Source organism: Dama dama, chromosome 11 (assembly GCF_033118175.1).
Source record: "Dama dama isolate Ldn47 chromosome 11, ASM3311817v1, whole genome shotgun sequence".
NCBI classification, from domain to species: domain Eukaryota; kingdom Metazoa; phylum Chordata; class Mammalia; order Artiodactyla; family Cervidae; genus Dama; species Dama dama.
In genome coordinates this window covers 60,617,593-60,632,483 of record NC_083691.1, presented here as the reverse complement: position 1 = coordinate 60,632,483, position 14,891 = coordinate 60,617,593, and the positions used below count along the sequence as shown (strand labels likewise).

General features: G+C 37.8%; 1 protein-coding gene across 5 annotated transcripts in view; it reads left to right on the top strand.

Moving 5' to 3' along the window:
* GCFC2 (GC-rich sequence DNA-binding factor 2) overlaps positions 1-4,321 on the top strand; it is an 81,081-nt gene extending 76,760 nt beyond the window's left edge. For all 5 annotated transcript variants that reach the window (XR_009694750.1, XR_009694753.1, XR_009694752.1 and 2 more), the window contains one exon: positions 4,044-4,321. The gene's annotated coding sequence lies outside the window, so the exon portion shown is untranslated. The remainder of the gene's footprint in view (positions 1-4,043) is intronic.
* Positions 4,322-14,891: the final 10,570 nt, after the last annotated feature.

The window sequence follows — 14,891 nt, the reverse complement described above, 5'->3', positions numbered from 1 at the left end:
TTCACCTTTTCTGTTCAGCATTGTTCTGTAGGTCCTAACCATGCAGTCAGTCAACAAAAAGACATAAGGGTTAAAACACAAGAGTTGAATCATTATTCTCAAGTGACAAGATTGTTTACATAGAAAACCTTATGCACTCTACCAAAAAAAAAAAAAATTTGAATTTAGCAAGATCTTACAAAACTCAAAGCCTAAGGACATACTCGTGATCTAAGTGGAAACAAGTTTTAAAGGAGTAATACTTCAGTAGCCTTGAAAAACATCACATATCTAGGAATAAATCTATAGAAAGACTGTGCACTGAGTAGTACACAAATTGCTGAGGGAAAAAAATGTGTAAACCTAAATAAAAAGATAGACATCATGTTTATGAATTGGAAAACTCAGGTATTGTTTCAGGTATCTTCTTATATTGATTAATATCGATTGTTATGCAGTCCCTATCAAAATTCTATCAGACTTTAAAGAAAAAGAACAAAGTGATTGATTAAAATACATAAAAATTAAAGTTTATCTAGATGTACAGAGACCTTAAAATACCCAAAACAAGCTTGAAACAGAATAACAAATTGGAAAACTTGTTCTTTCTGAATTCAGGACTTACTATAAAGCTACAATGATCAAGTCTTTGGTATTAGGATAAGAATAAACTAATACATCAGTGGAACAAAATCAAGAGTCCAGGAACAGACCTAAATATAAATAATCAATTTTTGACCACAGTATCATGTTAATACATCAGAAAAGGAGAGTATAACAATATTGGTAGAACAATTGAATAAGAAACAGAATGAGCCTCAATCCTTATTTTCTACACACCCACACAGGTGAATCAAATCTAAATGTAAAGCCTAGAGACAAAAGCTTGCAAGGAGAAACATAGACTGTCTTTGACACTGGAATAGATGAAAGATTTCAGGGGGTAGGGCACAGAAGACACTAACCAAAAAAGAAAAAAAGGATAAGTTGGGGAAAAAACAAAAGGATAAGTTGGACTTTTTCAAAATTTAAAATGTATTCAAAAGTATTCTACACCTTAGAGCCACAGCAAGACGGAAAGAGGGGCACAATCATGATAAAAGTCAAATCCCATGCTCGCCGGGTGGGTGACCCATAAACTGGAGACCAGTAATATCAAAGAAATTCTCCCACTGTTTTGAAGGTTCTGAACCACATGTCAGGCTTCCCACCCTGGGGGCCTGACAAATGGACTGGGAATCCCCAGGGAATCTGACTTTGAGGGCCAGAGGGATTTGATTACAAGACTTCCACAGGACTGGGGAAAAGAGAACCTCCAGTCTTGGCGGGCACAAACAAAACCTTGCACTCACCAAGACTCAGAGGAAAGAAGCAGTGACCTCACAGGAGACTGGACCAAAACAACTTGCTGGTATTGGGGGGTCTCTTGTGGGGGTGTTGGTTGGCAGGGGCTCACCGCAGGATGGGGGCACTGGCAGCAGCAGTCTGGGAAGGTCCCTCCCTGGTGTAAACCCTCTTCAAGGTCACCATTAACCCGACCATGGAGCTGGGTCACCTCAGACCAAAAAACTACCAGAGAGGGACTGCAGCCCCACCAGTCAGCAGACAACTATTAAAGCTTTACTGAGCAAGACCCTGCCTACCAGAGAAAGACCTAGTTTTTCCCACTATCAGTCCCTCCCATCAGAAAGATTACATACGCCTCTTAACCTCCTCCATTAGAGGGCAGACAGAAGCAGCAAGAAGAATCACAGTCCCCTAGTGACTAACAAACCACATTACAGAAAGTTAATCAGCACGAAAAAGCAGAAAGTTATGTCCTGGATGAAGAGATAAGATAAAACACCAGAAAAACAACTAAATGAAGTGGACATAAGTAACCTTCCAGAAAGAGAATTCAGAATAATGATAGTGAAGATGTTTTAGGATCTCAGAAAAAGAATGGAGGCAAAGCTTGAGAAAATGCAAAGAAATGTTTACCAAAGACCTAGAAGAACTAAAGAACAAACAAACAGAGGTGAATGATAGACTGGAAGGAATCAATAGCAGAATAACTGAGGCTGAAGAATGGATAAATGACCTGGAGGACAGATTGGTGGAAATCACTGCCGCAGAACAGAATATAGGGGGCAAAAAAAGACAACCTAAGAGACCTCTGGGACAACATTAAATGCACCAGCATTCACATTATAGGGGTCCCAGAAGGAGAGGAGAGAAAGGACCTGAGAAAATATTTGAAGAGGTAATGGCTGAAAACTTCCATAACATGGGAAAGGAAATAGCCAACTCCAGGAAACACCGAGAGTCCCATAAGGATAAACCCAAGAACACACCAAGACACATAATAATCAAGCTGACAAAAAACAAAGGCAGAGATGAAATATTAAAAGCAGCAAGGGGAAAATGACAACATACAAGGGAACTCCCATCAAGCTATTAGCTGATTTCTCAACAGAAACTACAAGCCAGCAGGGAATAACATGATACATTTAAAGTGATGAAAGGAAAGACCCTATAGCAAAGAATACTCTAGCAAGACTCTCCTTCAGATTTGATGGAGAAATCAAAAGCTTTCCAGACAGGCAATAGTTAAGCAAATTCAACCACCAAACCAACAAAGGCTAAAGGAACACCAACAACAAATGCTAAAGGAAATTCTCTAGGCAGGAAACAAGAGAAGGAAAAGACCTACCTACAGAAAATAAACCTAAAACAATTAAGAAAATGGTAGTAGGATCATACATATTGACAATTACCTTAAATGTAAATGGATTAAATGCACCAACCAAAAGACATAGACTGACTAGGTAGATGAAAATATGTGCATGTATGCACTTCCATTTACCACATCACTCTGCTTGACCCCCCAATTTTTATTAATTATTTTATATTGTTAGGTTAATCATATTCCTATTATGACTTGCAGTTGTAATTATCTTTTTATTTTTTGTCTGGCTACTGACTGTGAAAACTGATAAACATCTTTGACTGTAGTGATTATGTAACTGTTACTTAATACCATTGTATCATGATTGGTCAACTGAAGAATAGAATTCTATATCACCAAAGCAAGTGTTTAATAGAAAATCTGTAATCACTTTTTAAAATCCATATGCATATCAGAATTATTTTGGAATTTTTTGAAAAATACAAATACTCAGTTATTATTTTTTCACCAGAGCTCCAGATATGTTTCTGATGAGCAGCCATGTTTAAAAACAGCTGGACTGTATGAGGATCTTTTATCTAGTTTGTTTCACTTTTTCTATTTCATATTTAGTGCTCCCATTTCATTTAGTTTTCCAGTTATTCTTTTTTTTTTTGATGTTCTTTATCAAGCCTTTATTAATTGTAGTAGAGAAACTTTTGTATACATATATATAATATGTATAGTGTATATATTTTAGAAAAACTTACTAATTTTTGCCTAACTAAAAAATTTATGACATTTTGATTCCATTTGTTTGACTTAATATGAATAGAGTGCTACATTTCTAATTAAAAAAAATAGATAAGCAACAAAGGTTTACTGTATAGCACAGGGAACTATAGTCAATATCTTATAATAATCTATAATGGAAAATAATTTCAAAAGTAACATATATGTATATGTATAACTGAATCACAAAAAAACAGCTACTTTTTGAAATTAGTAATATTTATCTTTTTGCCAGTTTTTCTAAATGTCCTATGGACATCTGATAACATATGAGATACAAAATTTTAAATATATTTGTGTAGGATATAAGGTTAATATAAATTAATATAAATAGAAATACATTTAAATTATTAATGACATCATTCAAGATGCTCCCATTCTTATTTTTTCTACACCTGCTAAAATAGTCTCAGAGAAATGTTAATATGTCTCACTATGATTAGATTATATATATTTTTTCTTTTCCCTTAAATTTATTCTGATTTTTGCTTTATGCATCTTTGTTTCTTTCTTGTTAGGTGTCTCATGATTTATGATGTATATCATCTTTGTGAATTGTACCTTTTATCATTAAAAATATTCATCTTTGTTTCATTTAAAAATAAATAAATTTTTTTTTTTTAAGTATTCTACATCTTAGGTCTGCTGGGAAATACAAATTAAAACTACAATGATACACCAGTTCACATTCACTAGAATGACTGAAAAAGACTAATATCAACAAATGCTGCCAAGAATGTGAAGCCATTGGAACACTCCTACGTCGCAGATGGAAGTGTAAAATGGAAAAACTGTGTTGGAAAACTGTTCATCAATTTATTAAACATTTACTAACCATACAACTCAACAGTGTCACTCTTAGGTGTATTTACCTAAGAAAATAAAAATATGTTCATAAGAAAAGCTTATGTAAGAGTGTTAATAGGAGCCTTATTGATTATAGCCCCAAACTGTAACCAAAATGGATACAGTTTTAGATTCATACAATGGAAAACTACTCAACATTAGAAATAAACTATTGTAAACAATAAGTATACCTGAAAACGTCATTAAATGAAAGAAGTTAGGTAGGAATACATTCAAAGAGAAAGCCAAAGGTCTGTGTATTTTATTGTACATTAATTATGCATCAATTTTTAAAAAAATACCTTGTAAGTCAGACAACTATCTAGAATAATGAACTATCTCTGGTAGTGTTATGAATGGACTGAGCACCACTGAAGACCATATTAATTGCCCTTCCTATGACAGTTTTCAGAAGTCATCAGTGGATGTTAATGGAAGAAAACTGATGGTGATATTCAGAGATATTTTTAACAACACAGTCCACCAGACCAGTGGTTTCTTACTCTTTTCTGCCCAAACCTGACCCTAACAAGTTTCCAGCAAGACTAGTGCTTTAATTGAAACATGTATATTACCATCTGTAAAATAGATGACCAGGGCAAGCTCTATGCATGAAGCAGGGCACTCACTGCCAGTGCTCTGGGACAACCCAGAGGGATGGGGTGGGGAAGGGGTTTCAGGATAGGGCACACGTGCACTTATGGCTGATTCATGTTGATGTATGGGAAAAAACCACCACAATATGGTAAAGTAATTATCCTCCAATTTATATTAATTATTTTTTAAAGAGTGCTTTAGGATCACTGCCCTGGATATTTCAGTATGACCTGCTAACCAGAAATGTCACAGGCAGATTCTTTAAGACAGTCATGAACAAAACATTTATGTTGATGATACCTTTAAACTTGAATAAGTTTCACGGAATTATTCCAGAGAGATTTTACAGGCTTCTTACAAAATGTCAAAAGAACATTAAGGTTGTCTGTTCATTTGAATATTTTCATGCAGTGGTTGCATGACAGAATTAAATGTCTGTGGAACCACAGTTCCCAAACTGATCATAGATGCCCTGTGGCAGCACTGTGAACGCAGGTGCATTGTGGGACACTTTAAGTTTTCAAGGAAAATAGCAGTACTTGACACCTTGTCAGAACCACTGGCACTAATACCCCAGGGTTGTTCAGTTTCAACATTAGATTATGTGACATAACTTTAGAAGATATGTATTTTTGAAGCTGGGTTTTCAAAGGTTGCTGTGATAAAAAGCAAATACCATATGAAATTCTGTATGGATATGAGTTGATAGTGTTCAATCTGATTCCAAGATCTGGTAAGTTACATAGAGGCCAGCAGATGAATACAACCTCAATTAGTAATTATTTAAGGATGCAATAAAAGTAATTTACATGTTTTTTTTAAATTTTGTTATTAGGACCTCAATGGTTAAAAAGTGGCACCCATCATTTAACAGCAGGTATGGAGATAAATAAAGGATAGGGCACCCTTGTAAAATTTATCCAAAACTAAAGGCTCTGTGAAGTAAGAATGTGAGAACTACTGATAGCTTATTCATTGAAAAGCAAAGCATGTTTCTGGATATATTTGGACTTCTTATAGCAAAGCTATACTGGAATACATAGAAATACCACCTCCCTATTGTGCTTTAGTTTTCAGGAGCACTAGGACTTTTAAATTATAAAAAGGCTATTGCAGGGACTTCCTGGTGGTCCACTGGTTAAGACTCCACACTCCCAGGCTTCCCTGGTGGCTCGGTGGTAAAGAATCTGCCTGCCAGTGCAGAAGACACAAGTTCGATCCATGATCTGGGAAGATCCCGTATGCCATAGAGCCACTAAGCTCATGCGCCACAACTATTGAGTCTGTGCTCTAGAGCCTGCAAGCTGCAATTTCTGAGCCCACATGCCCTAGATCCCACGCTCTACAGCAGAGACGCCATCACAATGAGAAGCCTGAGCGCCACACAACTAGTGAGTAGCCACTGCTTGCCGCAACTAGAGAAAAGCCCATTCAGTAATGAAGATGGTGTGGCCAAAATTAAAAAAAAAAAAAAAAAATGCCATGAACTCAAGACATGCATGAGTTCGATCCCTCTTTGGGGAACTAAGATCCTTAGGCTGTACAACACAACCAAAAAAAAAAAAAAAAAAATAAGGGCTATTGCAGATAATTAAATTTTGTAAATATATGACTGGTAGGGATGACTAGCCATCTTGGTTCTCTGGGACTAACATTTCCCAACATGCAGGACTTTCAATACTAAAATTGGGGAATCCCTAGCAAACCAAGACAAGTTAGTCACTCTACTTACTCCCTTCACAGTATGTAGACATTTTGGTTAGTGGCCTAATTTGGAACAAAGTGACCTGCCTTGAATTTCACCTCCATTCTGCTGTTCCTGTAAGACCAAGATGTTAAGTGCAGTGGTTCCTAAACTATACATTACAGTCACAATGAGAACTTTTTTTTTTTTCTCACAATGAGAACTTTTTAAACAGCAAATCTCCATCCCTCACCTTCCCTATCATAATCTGAGATAGTTTGGAGGTATTTTTTTTTTTAAACAGTTCTGAAAATTCAGACATTTCTGTGTTTTAACATTAGCCTGATCACCTATCTCCACTTTAGATAAGCTACTTTCCTCTCCGTAGCTACTTCATTTGTAAAAATAAAGACACTGATCTCACCAGGTTTTTGTGAATATTAAGAGACATGAAGTGCCTTGCAGTGTCTGAAACAGGAGGACGACTTCTTTTTTTTTTTTATTAGTTGGAGGCTAATTACTTCACAACATTTCAGTGGGTTTTGTCATACATTGATATGAATCAGCCATGGATTTACACGTATTCCCCATCCCGATCCCCCCTCCCACCTCCCTCTCCACCCGATTCCTCTGGGTCTTCCCAGTGCACCAGGCCCGAGCACTTGTCTCATGCATCCCACCAGGGCTGGTGATCTGTTTCACCATAGATAGTATACATGCTGTTCTTTTGAAATATCCCACCCTCACATTCTCCCACAGAGTTCAAAAGTCTGTTCTGTATTTCTGTGTCTCTTTTTCTGTTTTGCCTATAGGGTTATCGTTACCATCTTTCTAAATTCCATATATATGTGTTAGTATGCTGTAATGTTCTTTATCTTTCTGGCTTACTTCACTCTGTATAAGGGGCTCCAGCTTCATCCATCTCATTAGGACTGGTTCAAATGAATTCTTTTTAATGGCTGAGTAATATTCCATGGTGTATATGTACCACAGCTTCCTTATCCATTCATCTGCTGATGGGCATCTAGGTTGCTTCCATGTCCTGGCTATTATAAACAGTGCTGCGATGAACACTGGGGTGCACGTGTCTCTTTCAGATCTGGTTTCCTCAGTGTGTATGCCCAGAAGTGGGATTGCTGGGTCATATAACAGGAGGACTTCTAATAGGACATAGACTAGCCTGTTCTTGAAAACAAAGGAAAACACTACTTTTTAAACTCTGAGTTATACAAAAGACTCAAGGAGTTGTTTCTTCTCAGCTAATAACTGTCCCACCACAATGCTAAAGGGAGGTTTAAAAACAACACACTTGAGAAAAATGATTACTAGATACCTCCAAGATCTTGATGTTCCAGAGAAACACTGAAAAAACCCCAACATTCACAACCAACTTTTCCAGAACTCTGGAAAGGTCAAAAAGTTAATAGCAGCCAACCAAACACTGAGGCAAAACAAATTTTAAATGGTAGGAAGTCACCAAGACAGCAACATAGATCAGGTCAGGCGTTGTTCCTGGCTTCATTCCCCTTCACAAGTTGAACCAACAACTATTCATAAGCAAGACACTGTTGAGAAAATCCTAGAACACAGAGGTGAGGCTGAAGCACTCCCCTGCGCCACAGAGACTGAGACACTGCATAAGCAGAGTAAGAGGAGCAGCTACGTGCTTAGCATGTTGCCTATGCCCCAGGCAAGGGCAGCAATACACCAAGAGGGTTCCACTGCCCCTCCATTTCCTCCAGTGGGAAAAAAAGAGCCCAGGGTAAACATCCAGCTCCCCCAGGATTATTGGCTGCATCTTGGGATTCTACTCTGGCCTCACCTCACAGGGAAAGCATGGTTGGAAAACCTGATAAGCTGTGTAACCCAATGACACTGAACAAGAGAGTACAGTAGGCAGAGCTGATCCTCCACAGAGCACACCACTCAGCCAGGGAATTTGGGGTGAGGGTTAGCTTGAGTCAAGACCTCAAACAGAGCTTTTCCAGACTGAACTGGTTCCCTCTCGCTGCCCACACAAAGGAGCTAATTCATAGTCTCTCTCACTTCAGCCCTTCCAAACCAGAAATCCTGGCTGGAACACGTAGAAAATTAACCCAGCAACACCAATAGCCTGGCAAACACAGGTGATCATCTGCAAGTCCAGTGGCCCCATTTAGCCAGGAAACTTGGTGCATGGGTTGGCCTGAGTCAAGTTTGCAAAGACCCTCGCCAACCTTGGATCTGATTATTCTACTCAGCTTGACAGGAAAATTAATTTATAGTCTTGCCCACCCTACCAGGAAACTTACCAGGGAACTTTGATAGGAAGTTGCATATTTTATCCAACAGCTCTGCTTAAAGTGGCACTTGAACACAGAGCTAGCCTGTGGCTTCCCTGTCTGTAGAACAAAAGGAGTGGCCCTACCTGGCCAGGGAATTCAGTGTACAGTCGTATTTGATTCAGGTCCCCAAACAATAGGCCATGAAGTTACCTGGGAAGGAAGAAAATAATGAAGATAAGAGCAGAAATAAATGAAATAGAGAAGAGAAAAACAATAGAAAGTATTAACAAAAGAATTGGTTCTTTGAAAATATAAACAAAATTGTCAAAACTTTAATTATCCAACCAATGATAAAAGAGAAGACTCAGACAACAAAATTATAAATGAAAGAGGAGACATTCAAAACTGGCACAACTGAAATATAAAAGATTATAAACTACTATGAACAATTATATGCCTACAAATTGGAAAACCTTGATATGGAAAAAGTCTTAGAAAGATGAAATATAAGACTGAATCTGGAATAGAAAATCTGAACAGACCAATCACTAATAGATTGAATTAATAATCAAAAATCTCCCAAAGAAGAAAAATCCAAGACCAGATGGCTTCTCTCATGAATTTTCCCAGGGATTTAAAGAAGTGTGTGTTCAGTTGCTCAGTCGTGTCCAACTCTTTGGGAACCCATGGACTGTAGCCTGCCAGACATCTCTGTCCATGAAATTTTCCAGACAAGAATGCTGGAGTGGGTTGCCATTTCCTTCTCCAGGGGATCCTCCCAACCCAGGGATCAAACCTGCATTTCCTGCATTGCAGGATTCTTTACTGCTGAGCCACACCAGGAAGAATTAATACTAATACATCTCAAATTCTTCCCAAAAATTGAAGAGGAGGCAATATTCTCCAACTAACTTTATGAGGCCAGCATAACCCTGATACGAAAGCTTAGGAAAGGACACTGCAAGTAATCTACAGGCCAATATCCCTGATGAATATGGATGCAAAAATTCTTAATAAAATACTAGCAAACTGAATTCAGTAGCACATTATAAGGATCATTGACCATGACTAAGTGGAATTTACCCTGCAAAGATGGGTCAACATCCACAGAAGAATACACATGATATATCACACTAATACAACTATAGAAAACTAATCATAGAAAGAGATACAGAAAAAGCATTTGACAAAAGTCAACATTTGTTGATGATAAAAACTCTTAGAGGGATTTCCCTGGTGGTTCAGTGGTTAAGAATCCACCTTGCAATGCAGGGAGGCATGAGTTTGATCTCTGGTCAGGGAACTAACATCCCACATACTAAGGAGCAACTAAGCCTGCATGCTGCAGCTACTGAGCCTCCACAATCTGCAGCCCATGGGCCAGAACTACCAAGTCCATGCAGCACAAATAGAGAGTCCATGTGCTGCAATGAAAGAAATCACATGATGCAAAGATCTTGCATGCTGCAACCAAGACCCTACATAGGGACTTCCCTGGTGGTCCAGGAGTTAAGAATCTGCCTTTCAATTCAGAGGCTGCATGTTCAAGCCCGATCAGGGAACTAAGATCCTACATGCTGCAGAGCAACTAAGCTTGTATGCCATAACGATTGAGTCCATGTGCCACAACTAGAGAGGCTGTGCACTGCAACCATCTTGCATGCCACAGTTAAGACCTGATGCACCCAAATAAATAAATAAAATGTTTTAAAAAGACCCTACACAGCCAAATAAATATTTTTTAATAAAAACCACTTCAAAAATTAAGTACAGAAGAACCAAATCTCAACATAATGTAGGCCACATAGGACAAGATCACAGTTTACATCATACTCAATGGTGAAAAATTGAAAGTTTTTCCTCTAAGGCTAGGAACAAGGCAAGGTTGCCAACTCTCATCATTCCTACTCAATAAAGTATTGGAAGTCCTAGCCAGAGAAATCAGACAAGAAAAAGAAATAAAAGGCATCAGAATTGGAACAAAAGAAGTAAAATTGACTACTTGCAGATGACATGATTTTCTAATCCTATAACTCCCCCCCCAAAAAAAACCTTATTAGATCTAATCAATAAATTTAGTGAAGTTGTAGGATACAAAATCAACATATGAAAATCTGTGGAGTTTCTATACACTAACAACTATTATCTGAAAATGAAATAAACAATTTCATTTACTATAGTATCAAAAAGAATTAGAAAAAGTTAAGAATAAACTTAAGTAGGTATAAGATCTCTCACTTAAGGTGCTGATGAAAGAAACTGGAGAAGACATGAATAAATGGAAAGGTATCCCATGTTCATGGAATGGAAGAATGAGTACTGTTAAAAGGTCCATAATACCCAAAGCCATCTATGAATTCATGCAATCCCTATTAAGCTTCCAATGGCATTTTTTTACCAGAGGAAAACAAAATCCTAAAACATATAGGGAACTATGAAAGACATTGAATAGACAAAGCAATCCTGAAAAAGGAGAAGTGAGAGGCATCACACTTCCTGATTTAAGGTTATATTAAAATGCTATTGTAATCAAAACAGTATAGTCCTTGCATAGAAATGGACGCACAGACAATGGAACAGAATTGAAAACCCATAAATAAACCCATGTTTATACAGCAACTAATATTTGACAAGGCAACCAAAAATAATCAATGCAGAAAGCATAGTATCATCAATAAATGGTGCTTGGAAAATTGGATATTTACACGTTGAAGCTGAAATTCCAATACTTTGGCCACCTGATGCAAAGAGCTGACTCGTTTGAAAAGACCCTGATGCTGGGAAAGATTGAGGGCAGGAGGAGAAGGGGATGACAGAAGATGAGATGGTTGGATGGTATCACTAACTCAATGGGCATGGGTTTGGGTGGACTCTGGGAGTTGGTGATGGACAGGGAGGCCTGGTGTGCTGTGGTTCATGGAGTCACAAAGAGTCAGACACAACTGAGCAACTGAACTGAACTGAACATATAAAAGAATAAAACTAGACCCCTGTATTTCACCACTCACAAAAATTAATTTAGAGTGGAATGAAGACTTAAATGTAAGACTGAAAACCTTAAAACTCCTAAAGGAAAATATAGGAAAAATGCTTCTTTACATGTGTTTTGGAAATGATTTTTTGAACATGACTTCTAAAACTCAAGCAAGAAAATGCAAAATAAACAACTGAGACAGCATCAAACTTAAAAATGTATACAGAACAAAAGAAACAATCAACAAAATGAAAAAACAGCCTACACAATGGGAAAAATATCAGCAAACCACGTGTCTGATAACAGGTTAATGTTATATATTAATATATATATTATATATATATTAATGCAGTGCTATGCAGTGCTATGCTTATGATGAACACCCTGGGTCAGTAGATGTACAAACATGCTACTAGGAAAGAGTGGAGAAATAGCCCAGAAGGAATAAAGAGGCTGAATCAAAGCAAAAACAAAGGCCAGTTGTGGATGTGTCTGGTGGTGGAAGTCAAGTCTGACACTGTGAGAACAATATTGCATAGGAACCTGGAATGTTAGGTCCATGAATCAAAGTAAATTGGAAGTGGTCAAATAAGAGACAGTAAGAATGAACATTGACATTTTAGGAATCAGTGAACTAAGGACCGGAATGGGTGGATTTAATTCAGATGATTATTATATCTACTACTGTGGACAAGAATCCCTTGGAAGAAATGGAGTAGCTATCACAGTCAATAATAGAGTCTGAAATGCAGTTCTTGGGTGCAATCTCAAAAATGACAGGATGATCTCTATTGATTCCCAAGGCAAACCATTCAATATCACAGTGATCCAAGTCTATGCCCAACCACTAATGCTGAAGAAGCTGAAGTTGAGTGGTTCTATGAAGACCTACAAGACCTTCTAGAACTAACACCAAAAAAAGATGTCCTTTTCATTATAGGGGACTGGAATGCAAAAGTAGGAATTCAAGAGATACCTGGAATAAGTAGGAAGTCAAGAGATACCTGGCAGGGGTTCAGGATGGGGAACACAGGTACACCCATGGCTGATTCATGTCAATGTATGGCAAAAACCACTACACTATTGTAAAGTGATTAGCCTCCAATTAAAATAAATAAATTTTAAAAAAGAGATACCTGGCAAGTTTGGCCTTGGAGTACAAAATGAAGCAGGGTAAAGGCTAACAGAATTTTGCTAAGTGAACGCACTGGTCATAGCAAACACCTTCTTCCAACAACACAAGAGATGACTCTACACATGGATATCACCAGATCGTCAATATTGAAATCAGACTGATTCTATTCTTTACAACCAAAGATGGAGAAGCTCTATACACTCAACAAAAACAAGACTGGGAGCTGACTGTGGGTCAGATCATGAACTCCTTATTGCCAAATTGACTTAAAAGGAAGAAAGTAGGGAAAGTCACTAGGCCATTCAGGTATGACCTAAATCAAATCCCTTACAATTATACAGTAGAAGGGACAAATGGATTCAAAGGATTAGATATGATAGACAGAGTGCCTGAAGAACTATGGACAGAAGTTTGTAACGTTGTACAAGAGGCAGTGATCAAAACCATCCCCAAGAAAAAGAAATGCAAAAAGGCAAAATGGTTGTCTGAGGAGGCCTTACAAATAGCTGAGAAAAGAAGAGAAGCAAAAGGCAAAGGAGAAAAGGAAAGATATACCCATCTCAATACAGAGTTCGAAAGAATAGTAAGGAGAGACAAGAAACCCTTCCTAAGTGAACAATGCTAAGAAATACAGGGGAAAAAAATAGAATGGGAAAGACTAGAGATCTCTTCAAGAAAATTAGAGATACCAAGGGAACATTTCATGCAAAGATGAACACAATAAAGGACAGAAATGGTATGTACCTAACAGAAACAGAAGATATTAAGAGGTGGCAAGAATACACAGAAGAACTATACAAAAGAGATCTTAACGACCCAGATAACCACATTGGTATGATCACTCACCTAGAGCTAGACATCTTGGAGAGAGAAGTCAAGTGGGCCTTAGGGAGCATCACTATGAACAAAGCTAGTGGAGGTGATGGAATTCCAGTTGAGCTATTTCAATCCTAAAAGATGATGCTGTGAAAGTGCTGCACTGAATATGCCAGCAAATTTAAAAAACTCGGCAGTGGCCACAGGACTGGAAAAGGTCAGCTCTCATTCCAATCCCAAAGAAAGCCAGTAGCAAAGAGTGTTCAAACTACTACACAATTACCCTCATTGCACATGCTAGCAAAGTAATGCTCAAAATCCTCCAAGCGAGGCTTCAACAGTATGTGAGCCAAGAACTTCCAGATATTCAAGCTGGATTTAGAAAAGACAGAAGAACCAGAGATCAAATTATCAACATCAGTTGGATCATAGAAAAAGTAAGAGAATTCCAGAAAAACATCTACTTTTTCATTGACTATGCTAAAGCCTTTGACTGTGTATGGATCACAACAAATGGTGGGAAATTCTTAAAGAGATGGAAACACCAGACGACTGTAGGTGCCTCCTGAGAAATCTGTATGGAGGTCAAATAGCAAGTTAGAACCAGACATGGGACAATGAACTGGTTCAAAATTGGGAAAGGAGTACATCAAGGTTGTATACTGTCACCCTGCTTATTTAACTTATATGCAGAATACATCATGCGAAATGCTGGGCTGGATGAATCAAAAGCTGGAGTCAAGACTACTGGAGGAAACATTAACAATCTCAGATGCAGATGATACCACTCTAATGGCACAAAGTAAAGAGGAACTAAAGAGCCCCTTGATGAGGGTGAAAGAGGAGAGTGAAAATGTTGGCTTAAACTCAACATTCAAAAAACTAAGATCATGGCAAATAGGTGGGGAAAACGTGGAAACTGTGGCAGATTTTATTTTCTTGGGCTCCAGAATCACTCTCGACAGTTACTGCAATCTTGAAATTAAGATGCTTGCTCCTTGGAAGAAAAGCTATGACAAACCTAGAGTTTTTAAAAGCAGAGATATCACTTTGCTGACAAAGTCCGTATAGTCAAAGCCATATAGATGTTTTTGAGCATCACCATGCTAGCAAGTGAAATGAGTGCAACTGTATGGTAGTTTGATCTTTGAGCTTTC